Below are 15,295 nucleotides of genomic sequence, written 5' to 3' on the forward strand. Positions count from 1 at the left end.
AAAAGACCTAATTTCCCAGGTACAAGTGACCCCCAAGCCCTGTAGACACCTGGACCTCCTTTCCCAACTACAGCCTCTCCTAAATCCTCTGACAACCAACACCTGACCCGCCGTCTTAACTCCTCCTTCCAATTCTTCCAGGACACAAAACACACATATGCCTGTCACTGTCTCCATCACCACACACAGCAATCCCTTTACCCTCCACATGGTTGCCACAGGGCAGCTATACCTCCCCTTCCCAACAGAACACCACACAGCTCATTGGGCCAGTTTCTGACAATATCCTTCTTTCAGCCCCTTCAAACCTAACCTGTATCAATTACTCTAGCTCCACCTACACTGGTCTCACAAACCACTCCCTCCTTCTGTTCCAGTTGGGTTCTCTGGAACAGCACAAATAATTGCACCAACCCGGGAATCTTCATTCTCTGTGGGACCTACGCATATTCATGTCTCCCCCCGACCCCCCTGGACCTTGCATCTTGGTCTTCCTGACCCCGAGTCTAACAATCCTCAAAGAAGAAGAGATACAACAGATAGTCAACCCCCAAGTGGAACATTCCCACAGGAAAAAACGAGCTATCGTGGCCCCCCTCCTGATTGGGACTGGCATAGAGGCAGCCCTGGGCACAGGGTTTGGGGGCATCTCCACCTCAGTCCATTTCTACTACAAGCTGTCCCAAGAACTTAATGAGGATATGCAGCAGGTGTGGAATCTTTTGTTTCAGTCCAAAGACAAATTAACTCATTAGCTTCTGTGGCCCTACAAGACAGACGAGGCCTGGGCCTTTTCACTGTGGAAAAGGGAAGAACCTGCCTTTTCCTAGGAGATGACTGCTGCTATTTTGTTAATGAAACAGGCGTAGTCCAGGGAAGGGTCAGAGAACTTAGAGACAGAATCAAATGCAGCAAAAAAGAGTTACAAAATCGTTCCACTCCCCAAAGCCTATTCCAAACTGGCCCTCCCTTGGTTGCTCCCTTTCTCGGGACCATTGGTACTTATCATTTAATTCCTGTTATTTGGACCCTGTTTCTTCAGTATCTTTCAAAGGTTTCTCCAAGACCAGATTTGGGCCCTCTCTCAAGTCCAAGTCAAGACCATTCTCCTTCTCAAGAGCCTCACCTCAACCTCAGGAAAAGGAGACCCTGGGCCCTAGGACAGGCCTCCATTACAGACCCAGAGCTGTCGCCCCTACCCAGCAGGAAGTAGCCAGAGAGATACGGTGCCCTTTTCCCCCATCTTTTTATGATTTCAGGGTCTGGAATGAAGGAGTCCTCCAGCCTGGAAAAAGGAGATAACCACTTCAAAGGCCCATGATGGACCACCTGACTTCAGGGAAAATAAAACTGAACTTAAAGTCCCACCCTGATACTCTGGCAGATTTCACTAGCCCAAGACTTTCAACCCCCTGCCCAGGGACCCCCCACCCACCCCCGTTCAACCGTAAACTGCCATCTCAGCTAAACATTACTCAGAATGCCCCACCTGACCAAATCTTCCGTAGCGCTTTCTCAAACCTCCCCTTAAATATGAAGCCTCCCTGATCCTGCGCGCTCAGCCTGGTCATTAGAGCGACTGTCGCCCCTCCTTGCCTGAATAAAGGTAATCTGTCTCCGTTGAGGTTGTCTTCCTTTCTTCATTGCCTCATCTCGAACTATTAGTGCTTTGTTTGTTGTTGTTGTTGTTCAGTCACCCAGTCATGTCCAGCTCTTTGCGACCACATGGACTGAAGCATGACAGGCCTCTCCATCCCTCACCATCTCCCAAAGTTTGCCCAGCCTCATGTCTGTTGCATTGGTGATTCCATCCAGTCAACTCGTCCTCTGATACTTCTTCTCCTTCTGCCATCAATCTTTCCCAGCATCAGTGACTTTTCCAATGAGTCAACTGTTCGCATCAGATGACCAAAATACTGGAATTTCAGCTTCAGCATCAGTCCTTCCAACGAGTATTCAGGGTTGATTTCCCTTAAGATTGACTGGTTTGAACGCCTTGCGATCCAAGGGACTCTCAGGAGTCTTCTCCAGCATCACAGTTTGAAGGCATCAATTCTTTGGTGCTCCACCTTCTTTATTGTCTAGCTCTCACAACTGTACATGACCACTGGGAAGACCATAGACTTGACTAAAGCTATGACCAAGACCAAGGCCCTTGACCATATGGGCCTTTGTCAGCAATGTCTCTGCTTTTCAACACTCTGTCTAGGTTTCTCATAGCTTTCCTGCCAAGAAGCAAATGTCTTCATATTTCATTGCTGCAGTCACTGTCGGCAGTGATTTTAGAACCCAAGAAGAATTCTGTCACTACTTCTACCTTTTCCCTCTCTTTTTGCCAGTGCTTTGTTTCAGTTCAGTTCATTTCAGTTCAGTCGCTCAGTCGTGTCTGACTCTCTGCGGACCCATGAATCACAGCACGCCAGGCCTCCCTGTCCATCACCAACTCCCAGAGTTCACTCAAACTCATGTCCATCGAGTCAGTGATGCCATCCAGCTATCTCATCCTCTGTCGTCCCCTTCTCCTCCTGCACCAATCCCTCCCAGCATCAGAGTCTTTTCCAATGAGTCAACTCTTCACATGAGGTGGCCAAAGTATTGGAGTTTCAGCTTCAGCATCAGTCCTTCCAATGAACACCCAGGACTGATCTCCTTTAGGATGGACTTGTTGGATCTCCTTGCAGTCCAAGGGACTCAAGAGTCTTCTCCAACACCACAGTTCAAAAGCATCAATTCTTCGGCACTCAGCTTTCTTCACAGTCCAACTCTCACATCCATACATGACCACTGGAAAAACCATAGCCTTGACTAGACGGACTTTGTTGGCAAGGTAATATCTCTGCTTTTCAATATGTTATCTAGATTGGTCATAACTTTCCTTCCAAGGAGTAAGCGTCTTTTAATTTCATGGCTGCAGTCAACATCTGCAGTGATTTTGGAGCCCCAAAAAATAAAGTCTGACACTATTTCCACTGTTTCCCCATCATTTCCCATGAAGTGATGGGACCAGATGCCATGATCTTCGTTTTCTGAATGTTGAGCTTTAAGCCAACTTTTTCACTCTCCTCTTTCACTTTCATCAAGAGGCTTTTTAGTTCTTCTTCACTTTCTGCCATAAGGGTGGTGTCATCTGCATATCTGAGGTTATTGATATTTCTCCCAGAAATCTTGATTCCAGCTTGTGCTTCTTCCAACCCAGCGTTTGTCATGATGTACTCTGAATATTAGTTAAATAAGCAAGGTGACAATATACAGCCTTGATGTACTCCTTTTCCTGTTTGGAATCAGCCTGTTGTTCCATGTCCAGTTCTAACTGTTGCTTCCTGACCTGCATATAGGTTTCTCAAGAGGCAGGTCAGGTGATCTGGTATTCCCATCTCTTTCAGAATTTTCCACAGTTTATTGTGATCCACACAGTCAAAGGCTTTGGTGTGGTCAATAAAGCAGAAATAGATGTTTTTCTGGAACTCTCTTGCTTTTTTGATGATCCAGCAGATGTTGGCAATCTGATCTCTGGTTCCTCTGCCTTTTCTAAAACCAGCTTGAGCATCTGGAAGTTCATGGCTCATGTACTGCTGAAGCCTGGCTTGGAGAATTTTGAGCATTACTTTACTAGCATGTGAGATGAGTACAATTGTGCGGTAGTTTGAGCATTCTTTGGCATTGCCTTTGGGATTGGGATGAAAACTGACCTTTTCCAGTCCTGTGGCCACTGCTGAGTTTTCCAAATTTGCTGGCATATTGAGTGCAGCACTTTCACAGCATCATCTTTCAGGATTTGAAATAGCTCAACTGGAATTCCATCACCTCCACTAGCTGTGTTCATAGTGATGCTTTCTAAGGCCCACTTGACTTCACATTCCAGGATGTCTGGCTCTAGATGAGTGATCACACCATCGTGATTATCTGGGTCATGAAGCTCTTTTTTTGTACAGTTCTTCTGTGTATTCTTGCCACCTCTTCTTAATATCTTCTGCTTCTGTTAGGTCCATACCATTTCTGTCCTTTATCGAGCCCATCTTTGCATGAAATGTTCCCTTGGTATCTCTAATTTTCTTGAAGAGATCTCTAGTCTTTCCCATTCTGCTGTTTTCCTCTATTTCTTTGCACTGATTGCTGAGGAAGGCTTTCTTATCTCTTCTTGCTATTCTTTGGAACTCTGCATTCAGATGCTTATATCTTTCCTTTTCTCCTTTGCTTTTCACAGCTATTTGTAAGGCCTCCTCAGACAGTCATTTTGCTTTTTTGCATTTCTTTTCCATGGGGATGGTCTTGATCCTTGTCTCCTGTACGATGTCACAAACCTCCATCCATAGTTCATCAGGTACTCTGTCTATCAGATCTAGACCCTTAAATCTATTTCTCACTTCCACTGTATAATCATAAGGGATTTGATTTAGGTCATACCTGAATGGTCTAGTGGTTTTCCCTACTTTCTTCAATTTAAGTCTGAATTTGGCAATAAGGAGTTCATGATCTGAGCCACAGTCAGCTCCCGGTCTTGTTTTTGCTGACTGTATAGAGCTTCTCCATCTTTGGCTGCAAAGAATATAATCAATCTGATTTCGGTGTTGACCATCTGGTGATGTCCATGTGTAGAGTCGTCTCTTGTGTTGTTGGAAGAGGGTGTTTGCTATGACCACTGCGTTCTCTTGGCACAACTCTATTAGCCTTTGCCCTGCTTCATTCTGTGCTCCAAGGTGAAATTTGCCTGTTACTCCAGGTGTTTCTTGACTTCCTACTTTTGCATTCCAGACCCCTGTAATGAAAAGGACATCTTTTTTGGGTGTTAGTGCTTTGTTTAGAGATCATTTTCAGCACTTAACACAGTTCTCCTTAACTAGAAGGATTAACTGCAATCTTCCCCTGCCCTTCCAATATACATATATCAACATCACACACATGACTAGAGTTTTACAAGACAGAGAACAGCAATAACTCATTTCTTTATCCTGTAATGTACCCTATACATACTAAACATTAAATGTTTGTAGCTTTGAACCAAGAGAGATGTCGAATAATACCTCTTGGAAACTAAGAACATAGAACACTGCATGGATATATCTTATTGCTTCTAAGAGTTCTGAAAAGGGCAAAAAACAGTGCCTACCTCATAAGTACCATAAAGGTTAATGAAATATATTTAAGCTCAGGCTCTATACAAAATAAACTTTCAATAAACATCAATGTATTTTATTGCTTTTGTTATGATAAAAGCATTTGAGGCTGTAAATATTTTTCTAAGAGAATGGGGCCAGCAGAGGATGAGACGGTTTGATGGCATCACCGACATGAATTTGAGCAAACTCTGGAAGACAGTGAAGGACAGGGGTGCCTGGACAGGGAAGCCTGGCATGCTACAGTCCATGGGGTCACAAAGAGTTGGACACGACTTACGACCCAACAACAACAATTTCCTCCATGTGCAGCTCTGGTTGTATTTCAGAATTTCTATATAAAGTAATGTCTTTATTGATGATTTCAAAATAGTCATTGAAGTTTTCATATTCTATTTTTGGCTGTGTGGTGCGTGGAATCTCAGTTCCCCAACCATTGGACCACCAGGGAATTCCCATCACTGTCATTTTTATTATTTCCTCTTTGAGCCAAGAGTTGGCCAACTGCTCAAACTGTTCCAGAAAATTTCTCTATATAAAAAAAATTTTTTTTACTTCATTCATTAGAAAATGAGATTCATTCTATTTCTGCTTTGAAAAGTTCATTTCAGTTTTCTTCAGACTTATATTTAATAAAACTTGTTAATTATACTCAAAGCCCTAGAAAACAAGGGATCCACCTCTAGGACCAAATCTAGAACAGTCTTGGACTGCTCAAGTGTTCTTGTGTCTTTAGAAGCATCCTTGGTGGTGAGTGAAGGGGAAGTGAGATAGAGGAGTTTAAGTGCTTCCCAATTCTGCCTCCTGGGTGTTTGCTTTTGTTTTTTACCTCCTCTTCCCTTACTAAGAGGTTTTAAAAACAAAACAAACAAAAAAAACCCAAAGAGGTTTAAAAGCAAAAAAACAAAACAAAAAACTATCATATGGATTTTTTTTTCTTTCCTGCTCTTTTTTTTAATTTTTTTTTGTTTTTTAACTTTACAATATTGTATTGGTTTTACCATATATCAACATGAATCTGCCACAGGTATACACATGTTCCCCATCCTGAACCCTCCTCCCTCCTCCCTATCATATGGATTTTATTTTAGGCCAGGCCAGGAGGCTTGTGGAATCTTAGTTGCCCAGCCAAGCCCTCGTCAGTCAAAGTGCAGAGTCCTAACCACTGGACTGCCAGGGAATTCCCTGTGTGGATTTTGTATAACAACTGTTAATAGCAGCCTACCTAATTAACGCTGGTAATAAAGATAGGAGACAAAAGGACCTAGAAGAGGCTCATCCCTTTCTCTAGCTGAGAGTCCTCCTTAAGATGTCATGTTGTTTGTTTTCTGAAAGCAGAGAAATCCTGCAGAAGCCATTTTAAAGTTTTTTCAATTGTGACTTTCCAGAATCTGCAGCAATTCTTTCACAGTGTGTTGAGAATGTTATCTAGGCTAAAATCAAGGAACTCAAGGAACAGACTGCTGAATGCACTCTCAAGGGGCTCACAGTATGGTAAGGAGTGAGGCATGGTACACTCTGCCTACAGGCACTTTCACAGTTTCCCAAAAATACATCCCAAGGGCCCTCCAGGAAACGTCATGATCTTGAATTCTGAAATGAGTACCCATCCTGAAATCCTCTCTCAGCAGCATTAGGAACTTCTTCCAGTGACCTCCCTGGTGGTCCAGAGGTTAAGAATCCTCCTACCAACACAGGGGACATGGGCTCAATCTCTAGTTCAGGAACTAAGATCCCACATGCCGTGGAGCAACTAAGTCACAACTACTGAGGCCTGCATGTTGCAATAACTGAAGCAGACAGAAAGAGCCCCTGAGCTGCAAAGAAAGAAGGCTGCTGGCGGACTGTTCTTGGGGGTGGGGATGGGAGTGGGGTGGTGTCCACTGTGCTTCCAGCTGCAGCCGCAGAGTTCACATGTGAGGGTGCCCTCTACAGGATAGGTGAAATGCCACCTGAGTTTTGATATTGATCTGTGGGTGAAGAAACTTGTCCTAAGGCTTTCCTGAGCAAACAGCCTTTCAGTCATTTTTCTTATTTCAACTATATTTTTAAAATTTTAGCTTCAGTTCTATATCTTCAGGGAGTGATGGTATGAGACTTTATGGATTCTCGTTAAAAAGTCTGTGTTAATTTGATACCTGCCCTGTGTGTATGTTTCTGAGTGTGTGCCTACTTTGCAGGTAGGCCTGTGCAGTGCTTCCTTCCCTGATGGCTCAGCAGTAAAGAATCCGCCTGCCAATGCAGGAGACTTGAGTTCGACCCCTGAGTTGGGAAGATCCCCCGGAGAAGGAAATGGCAACCCACTCCAGTATTCCTGCTTGGAGAATCCATGGACAGAGGAGCCTGGCGGGCTACAGTCCATAGGATCACAGAGAGTTAAACACGACTTAGCCACTAAGCAACAACAACAATGTGTTCATACTGGCAAACTTCACATACTACTTGAAAACTTCACACATTAGTTTCTCTATGGGCACAATCTGCTTTTTAAAAACCACTTTCCTAATCCTCTTCATTCCAGTTAAAAAATATTTCAGTTAATGAGATTTTTTTACAGTTTTTACTATAAAAATAATGAGCAAAGTATGAAAGTCTGCCTCTAAGATTGAGCATGCTATATTTTCTGTTTTGCCTTTTAAGTTTTACACTGGAAATATATTCACGGAGTATGTTCCATGTGTCATAAACTGTTTACATCCTTACTGAAAACCACAAACGTGCATAGAGAACATTTTAAAAATGTAAAAAGCACAACCTCCTAATCCCAATTCTACTCTCGAGAGGTTGCCATATTATTTCTTGAATCTATCTTCAGATTTTCAAATTTTAAAAATTATTCTTCCTAGAACTTCCCTGGCGATCCAGTGGTTAATACTCCACACTTCCCCTGCAGGGGGCAAGGGTTGATCCCTGGTCAGGGAACTAAGATCCTGCATGCCACGCGGGCAAGAAAAAAAAATTTTTCCCCCTGTTATTTAAAAACATGGGATTATACTATCACATCTCATGGTAAATGTGCTCTTCTCATTTAATAATATATTAATATATTGACCATCCTTGCACATTAGCACATGGAAACCCATCACACTTCAAGGGAGGCATGCTTGGTGGCTAAGTCATATTCACCTCTTTGCAACCCCATGGACTGTAGCCCTCCAGGCTCCTCTCTCCAGGCAACAATACTGGAGTTGGTTGCCATTTCCTCCTCGAGGGTATCTTCCCAACTCAGGGACTGAAACTGCATCTCCTGCATTGGCAGGTGAGTTCTTTGCCACTGCACCACCTGGGAAGTTCTCATTGTAACACATCAGCAAACTAAATGACACACCCACAGGCACCATGACAGCTCCAAGGCTCACCAGAAATGTCAAAAAGTGGGCGGTGGCCCAATTTCTGCAAATCTCCACTCCCTTTCAAGAGATGCAGTACAGCGCATAGAACAGATTTTTCCAAAATTACTACTCAGCCAGCCCCCAAGTGTTCGTCATCTAAATTGTTTACAGTTTCTAACTAACTGGCAAGTGTAGCAGGCAGGGGAATGTTCCAGAAGAATGAGAATGATCTGAATAAGAAGATGCCCCCCACACCGTCATGCTAGTCTAGTTAACCAGAATTCAGTCTAGTTATGTTTATCTGAGACTAGAAAGTAGACTTGATGGCAAGGACTTCAAAAAAGAATGTTGGATCTAGAATTACAGCTAGACCATCAACCTGAGTGCTCCCTTTTTTACTTTTCTCCTGCAGTAGATTTGGATCAAAGGAAATCTTTCTTGAAGGTAAAACAGTTAAAACATAGGGGCTGCTCTAGCTGACATTGGGGAGGGGGTGTCTATATCTAGAATCCCCTGCAGATTTCTGCAGGTGGACTTCAGAAAGTCCATGAAGCCCCTGAAGTGATATACGTGACTGTAGATGCATGTGCCTTTTTTTTTTTTTTTCTTTCTTTCCTGAAAAACACAAACAAGAAAAACGAAAGGGAATTCCCGGGCAGTCCACTGGTTGGGACTCAGCGCTTTCACTACCAGACTGTGACTATGAAGTTGCTCAGTCGTATCCGACTCTTTGCGATCCCATGGACTGTAGCCTACCAGGCTCCTCTGTCCATGGAATTTTCCAGGCAAGAATACTGGAGTGGGTTGCCATTTCCTTCTCCGTTTTCCTTCACTACCAGACCGGGGTTCAATTCCCAGTCGGGGAACTAAGACGCTGCAAGCCGCGCGGCGCGGCCAAAAAGCCACTGCCCTAACGGTCCATAGCCATATCACTAGATTTTTCAAAAGGAATCACGATACAGACAAGTTTAAGAATCGCTACTAATCAGGATTAGTAGGAGCAGCATTTGAAAACCGAGAAGTCGGCAGTGCTGGTGCTGGGCTGAACAATCTATTTCACACCTGTTCCTAGGATTGGAAATTACCGTTTACACACCTCTCTCCTCCCCAGGTGATAAGCTCCTCGAGGCAGGGACGCTGCCTGCCCGTGACTACCTCGCCCCTGCCACTGGAAGAGGTACACAGCAGGCACTCAGTAAATACTTGCCGTAAACATGAGTGATCTACAGCACCATCAGGGGCGGAAAGACTGAGGACCTACAGATCCAGCGCAGCCCCGTGGCGCCGAAGCCCGCGAGTCCCCGGCCGCAGCGGGCCGAGCGAATTCCACTTGCCCGCGTAGCTCCCGGGATACCAGTCACTACGACCGCGCCTCCTCTGCGTACGGCGAGCGGCCGCTCAGGCGGGAAACAGCTACAGGCCACTGCGGCCGCCAATCTTCACCACGGCGGCCCAGCACCCGCTAAGAGACACGGCGCTGGAGGGCCCGCCCACCCGCCTTCCAATTGACTCCTCATACTCCCGGGGCCTCCTGGGGGATGTAGTTCCGAGCGTCTTGAGCACAAATGCGGGCGTTGCGAGGGCAGACCCAGCGGTGAGTCGAGCCTGTCGGGCCTTTCTCTGCCTCCAGTAGGCCCTGCGGGCTCCTGGCAGAGATGGTGTGCCCAGCGGATTTCAACCTCAGCGCCTGCCCGCCTGCTGTTGCCCTGCAGTGACACTTCCCCTTTATCCTTGGGCCATTCTTCCTCCAGACGAACCGCTCCTGCCGCAAACGCGGAGTTTGGACCGAAGGGGTCCTGAAGGTGATGACAGTCCTGGAGCAGGAATCTCCTGTCCACATCCGTGGACACCGCCCACGGCGTGTTTGGCGTTGGAACACCAAAGAATGAACAAGGATTTCTTCCACGATGCCGGCGGCGCTTGCAAACATTATCTGGTTGACTTCCATTATCAACCTATTTGACAGATAGGAAAACAATTTCAGAGAAGTGGAATAATTTGCCCAGGTCACACAGCTCCTAGATCTTGGAGTCCCATATTGCCTCACGACTCCGTGCAGCTTCCAAACTCATCAACATTTCAATGCAAGGTGAGGAGCAGGAATGAAATGACCAGAGCACCAGGAAGGTCAGCTCTGCCAGTGATGAGAAGTGGGAGGTGGAAGCAGAGACAGAATTAGGTAAACCTAACCTCAAAGGATGCATGGAAGGGAAAGCAGTTGCCTTTGGCGGTTAGGGACTGTGTGCTCAAGGCCACCCTCCTAATAGGGGCCATATAAATACCGGTAGAACAAACAACAAAATTTTTTCCAATTTTTTAAATTGTAAAATGTTTGGACCTCCCTGGTGGTCCAGTGGTTAAGACTCCATGCTTCCACTGCTGGGTTCACGAGTTCCATTCCTAGTAGGGGAACTAAGATCCTCCATTCCACATGCCCCCCACGGTGCGGGGAGGGGGGGGGGGCATGTAAAATGTTTAAATACTTAAATACTTAAAGAGTAAAATGAATACGCACTTACTCTCCATCTAGATTTAACAATCAAAATAAATAATGTGTATAGCACTTTAGGAGAAGGCAATGGCACCCCACTCCAGTACTCTTGCCTGGAAAATCCCATGGATGGAGGAGTCTGGTGGGCTGCAGTCCATGGGGTCGCTCAGAGTCGGACACGACTGAGCAACTTCACTTTCACTTTTCACTTTTCATGCACTGGAGAAGGAAATGGCAACCCACTCCAGTGTTCTTGCCTGGAGAATCCCAGGGACGGAGGAGCCTGGTGGGCTGCCGTCTATGGGGTCACACAGAGTCAGACACGACTGAAGTGACTTAGCATAGCATAGCATAGCACTTTATGGGGCTTCCCTGTGGCTCAGATGGTAAAGCTTCTACCTGCAGTGTAGGAGACCCGGGTTTGATCCTGGAGTCTGGAAGATCCCCTGGAGAAGGGAATGGCTACCCACTCCAGTATTCTTGCCTGGAGAATCCCATGGACAGAGGAGCCTGCAAGGCTACAGTCCATGGGGTCACAAAAGAGTCAGACACAACTTAGCAACTAAAGAACAAACACAGTACTTTATAACGTATAAAGCCTCTGGTTTAAGGTTACCATAATGCAAATGAAGCTCTCATTTGGTGACCTATTCTGACACTCTTAATACATTACCTGGGACAGGTCAAAACCACCCATCACACCCCACTTTGGAGAGTTGGCATCCTCTCCCACTTTTTCCACCCACTGAGGGAGTCAGAGGTTGTCCCAGAAGTTGGTTCACCCTCAGAGGCAACACCCACTCCAGTGTTCTTGCCTGGAGAATCCCAGGGATGGGGGACCCTGGTGGGCTGCCGTCTATGGGGTTGCACAGAGTCGGACACAACTGAAGTGACTTAGCAGCAGCAGCAGAGACAACAGCTACACTATGTTTCTCAGAGGCAAGTTCATTACCTGGAAACTCACTTTGAACTTGAATGGTTAGCCTCTCAAAGCCTCAGATTTCTCCCTTAAAATTCAATATACTGGTGGATGAGGGAGAGTTTGGGTCACAGTGGGATCCATTATTTTCAATTTCAGATTAACACAGGAACTCTTCCACGATCTTCCCAACAGGGCTTTCTATTCTCTTAATAATAGATATGTATTATGTTCAGATCCCCTGGAAAATGGAATGGCTACCCACTCTAGTATTCTCTAATGGAGAATTCCATGGACAGAAGAGCCTGGAGGGCCACAGTCCATGGTGTTACAAAGAGTCAGACATGACTGAGTGACTAACACTTTCACTTAATTATATTCAACATCATAAACCTCTTTTATCATGAGTGTTGGGGAGACAGGATTGATATGTGCTTTGAAGCTAAACTAATTATGAAATGATTTTTTAACTTATCTTTTTTCTTATTATAAAGGTAATACATATTGATTTTAAAGGCCCCAAATGATGCAAACTTGAATATTGTCGAATGTGATACCCCTGATGACCAGGAATGGAGAAAAAGTCAGAGTGTCAGGGCTGACAGCACAGGTTGGACCCTTGGCAGCAGTTCCACTGGATCTAGATTTGTCATGTCCCCAAATAAGCACACACACACGTATAGTCACAGATGTACAGAAAGAAGAGCTCATCAACACTCCATTTGTTAATCAAACATCTAAAATGCATCCTGAAGACTATAATGCTATTTTCAAATTTCTTCATTAAAAAAAAAAAATCACTGGGGACTTCCCTGGTGGCTCAGTGGTAAAGAATCTGCCTGACGATGATGGAGACACGAGTTCAATTCCTGATCCAGGAAGATTCCCACATACTGCAGAGCAACCAAGCTCGTGTGCCACAACTATTGAGCCTGTGCTCTAGAGCCCGGGAGCCACAAATACTGAGTTCATGTGCTGCAGCTACTGATGCCTGGGCGCCCTTGAGCCCGTGCTCCCTGACAAGAGAAGCCACCGTGTTGAAAAGTCAGTGCATCACAACTAGTGAGCAAGCCCCCGCTCTTTGCAACTAGAGAAAAGCCTGAGCAGCACCAAAGACTGAGCACAGGCAAAAATAAATAAATAAATAAATAAATTTTAAAAAATATATCATTGGATGGGACTTCCCTGGTGGTCCAGTGGCTGGGACTCTGAGCTCCCAATGCAGGGTGCCTGAGTTCGATCCCTGGTCAGGGAACTAGACCCTACATGCCGCAACTGGGGATCCCGCACTTGGCAACGAAGATCCTGCGTGCCTCAACTAGGACCTGGGGTGGTCAAATAAATAAATATTAAAAAGGAAAAAAATAACTGGAACTGCAAAAAATGAAAGCATTGTGAGCCTCTCTTGACCTAGGAAAGCCTCAGCAGCAACAAAGCACTATCTTTCAATACCTCTCTGCCTCAGAATTGCTCCTGTTGCAAAAAGCGTCACTGAAATTGCAAAACATCCTGCTGTAGAGTGGAAAGTCCCACTTCCTATGCAGTTTAGTCATAGGTACCTTAGTCTTAGCTTAGAGGAGTTTCCTGGCCAGTCAGATCAGCGTCAGAGCTCCCAGGAACCGGAAGGATGCCTTGTGGCATTGCACAATTTTATCACTTCTGTGGAAGCAGTGGGAGACTGCCTTCCAGAATCTTGTGCAGGTCCTGGTCCCAGAAAAATCCCAGTTAAAACCCTTCTGGCCCAACCTGAGAATTTCACACATCTGATATTTGCACCATAAAGGTGCATTTGAGTTCATCCATTTTTTTAAGGGAAGATGTTGGGTTTGGGTCTTATTTTCTCACCAGGATCCAGAAAACTGGATGTTATCAGTTGTTAAATCCAAAACACTGAATAGTCTGTAAAATACAAAGCACATGGACCATCAAAATAAATTCAACCAATCGAAACTCAAGGAAGCCTTGATCCCATGTTGGTCATACTCAGGGCTGTTTGTTCAGCCAGACATCAGAATGCTGTCACTGACCTGCTGGAATGATCAGCATGGCCCATTTTGAGCCTCATTGGTCAGCCGTAAAGGTGACATCCAGGGTTAATGATGAATAGTAAAATAAAGTATCATTATTGGAGGGAGACAGTATTACAAAGTGGTTAATAGAGTGAGTTTGAACCCTGACTCTGGGGCAGGTCTCTAACCCACTAATCCCAGCTGTAGTGAATCCTGAATGAATCCTGCTCTGAAGGGATGCTGCACAGATTTTAGAGAACAATGGGTATAAAGCACAGCATTAAAAAAAAAAAAAGCACAGAGTAAGCATCATTCAGGGGTAACTGTATCACCAACAAAACATTTGAAAAAATATCTGTAAGCCAAACATTTCATGACGAAGACAGCAAGTTCAATCAGGATATGGCATCATTTGCTAACTCAGTGATAGAAATGCCACCATTCTGCAACCACCACTCTAGCAACTGATTTAGGAAGGGATCATCAATGAAGGCTAACACCATGGGGTGAAAGACTGAGAGCACAAGACCCTTCCACACGCCAGTTTACGTGTTAATAACAAAGAAAGAAAATGACCTTTTACAATGGAGAGATCTCAAGGATAAATAGGATATATCCTCAGTCTAATAATGAGGAAACAATCACACAAATCTATACTGAGGGACATTGTGCTTGGAACAGACTTTTTTTAAAAACATTAATGTCTTGAAAGGAAGAATTTCAAAAGGTGAGGGTTGGGTTTCCCCAGTGGCTCAGTGGATGAGAATCCACCTGCCAACGCAGGAGTCACAGATTCAATCCCTGGCCTGGGAAGATCACACATACTTCGGAGCAACTGAGCCCATGTGCTGCAACTACCGAAGCCTGAGCACCCTAGAGCCCATGCTCTGCAACAAGAGAAGCTGCTGCGATGAGAAACGTGTGCCATAACCAGAGAGTAGCCCCTGCTCTCCGCAGCTAGATAAAAGCCCACACTCAGCAATAAGGACCCAGCACAGCCAAAAATAAACAAGTTAATTAATTAAAAAGGTGAGGAGAGAAAATTCCCTGGTGGTTCATGATTAAGACTCTGTTCCCAGTGCAGGGGGCACAGGTCTGATCCCTGGTTGGTGAGCTCAGATCCCGCATGCTGCACAGCAAGGCCAAAAAAAAATATATTAATAATAAAAATTTTAAAAATAAAAGGTGGGGGGGATGTGAAAGTGTTCTAGATGAAAGGAGACTACAATGATATGACAACTAAAAGCAATGCATGATCTCCGACTGGATCCTAGTTTGGGAAAAAAAAAATTTTTAATGAGCTATCAAAGACATTATCAGGATAACCGGGGCATTTGATTACAGATGGATTGTAGTATTGTTAACAATATTAGATTCCCTGAGTGTGATAACAGTATTGTGATTATTTAAAATAATATCCTTGGAAAAAA

Source organism: Bubalus bubalis, chromosome 24 (genome assembly GCF_019923935.1).
Source record: "Bubalus bubalis isolate 160015118507 breed Murrah chromosome 24, NDDB_SH_1, whole genome shotgun sequence".
NCBI lineage: Eukaryota > Metazoa > Chordata > Mammalia > Artiodactyla > Bovidae > Bubalus > Bubalus bubalis.